Source organism: Sander lucioperca, chromosome 6 (genome assembly GCF_008315115.2).
Source record: "Sander lucioperca isolate FBNREF2018 chromosome 6, SLUC_FBN_1.2, whole genome shotgun sequence".
NCBI lineage: Eukaryota > Metazoa > Chordata > Actinopteri > Perciformes > Percidae > Sander > Sander lucioperca.
In genome coordinates, this window is record NC_050178.1 from 39,038,986 (window position 1) to 39,040,897 (window position 1,912).

Here is a 1,912-nt window from a genome sequence, read left to right on the forward strand (position 1 = left end):
CATGTTACATGTACTTCAATTTTCTGCTCTGTCTCTGTCCATCAGCCAACCTCCCGCTCTTTCTGTTCCCTTTCTCGTCACCACTGCCGTCTGCTGCCACCTTCCAGTCGCTGCCAGTGTCTTCCCACCAGACTTCTCCTTCCTGTTTTTCCCCCCTATTCACTCTCTGTCTCCTGACAGACTATACATCTAACTGATTCCTTTCAAAGCAAAAGTTGATCGTCTTTCTTCACATAAGCAGCCACATGATTGTATGTATCCTATAATCCAACCTAGTGGGGGGAAAAAAACATTTGTAAGTCTTTTGAGATCTCAGAAAAGAAAGAAAATAGATTTTCCACCTTGAGTTGATCATTCCATTATGTTAATCCAAGCAAACGTACCAGTTCATGTTTTGTGCCTGTTTCTCAGAATGGCTACATTCTGAATGGCACCATTTGAATTGGCCTGTTTTGGCTGCTACCGTGTCAAAACCATCCATTCAGACATATCACTGCTTCACTGTAAACTTGTTTTTGTCTGGTTCACTGTAAAAGGACACCGCAGAGGTACAATGACTGCAGAGGATTTGTGTCACATACATACACACACACATACGCTTGACAACAGCATTGGCAATCTGGACAGCAGGAAGGAGATAAGTTTGTTGGTTCATCTAACTTGTATAAAGTGATTATGGACATACTGAGCCCTCCATATTTAGACTGCTTGACGCCCCCTCTTCAGTTCCCCTCTGGTCTGACTGTTGTAATCTAATTTTCCGCTGACAGAGGCCGTGGAGATCCTTGGGTCACGGTGCGACTCCCTCCAACCCCTCCCACCCCACCCCCCCTACTCTGCGCCCTTATACTCTAACTAAGAAGTCGCCATGCAGCAGACAGCACACATTAGATCTGTCTACCACTACACCAGCTAACCCACCCAATCCATAACCCCACACTGCCTCGGTAATGAGAGAGACAGATTAGAGAAAAATATGGCAGAAATGATTTGCATTTATCCTTGTATCTGCTTTTTGTTGTCCCTATCATTGCTCAGCACCTTACAATACCTGTCAGAGTGAAAGATTAACTCTATATTGTAAATACTTGTAATTTTAAACCCGTCAGAGATCATTTGGGAGGATAAAAACAGGGATGAAGAAAGTGTGGAGTGCCTGATGTGTTGGAGGTGAAAGAGGAGGCCACACCTGGAGAGGTCACGCTCCTTGTTGACCTTAAGTATGTCACCGACCTGACTCACCCTCAGTTTCAGTATACATCACTCTGCCTGTCAACACTTGCCTATGGCTTCCACTGCTACTGTTATCTGCTATGGAGAGCAGTTGGGCTCCTTAACTTGATTCATCCGTTGAGGGATTTATCCCAATCGTTTGACCGTCGCAGTAAAACGCTGATGTCAATATCTGGCATACACAACTCATACCAAATGTTTATTTCCTGAGTTGTCTTAACCTCATATGGCCTTCAAAAGTTCAGGCTGGTGTGGATTTTGTATTTCTGTCTTAAGTGAGCAGTTACTTTTTTTCTGATTTCTATGTTGGTGCTGACTATTTTTTCATTCAGCATCTTGTATTGTAGTTCCCTCTCTCTCTCACCCACACTACCTCTCTCCTCCAGGCCCTAGCATAGCCAGTAGCTGATAGGCATCTCCTCTGGAGTCGACTGTAGTCTGCACCGGCTTCAGACAAAGTGCCTCCATCAGACCAGTGAGGCTCCCTGGGAACCTAGCAGCAGACCCACTGGCCCCACCACCAGTCTGTGTGTGTGTGTGTGTGGGTGTGTGGATGACGAGGGCTCAGACTGGAACCTTTGTGTTCCAGTCCCTCCCGGTGTTGTAAATGGGTTTTGTAAACTAGGAGATGTGGAGATGTGTGCTTCCATGATATGTAGGCCACAGTATGAATTCTTGG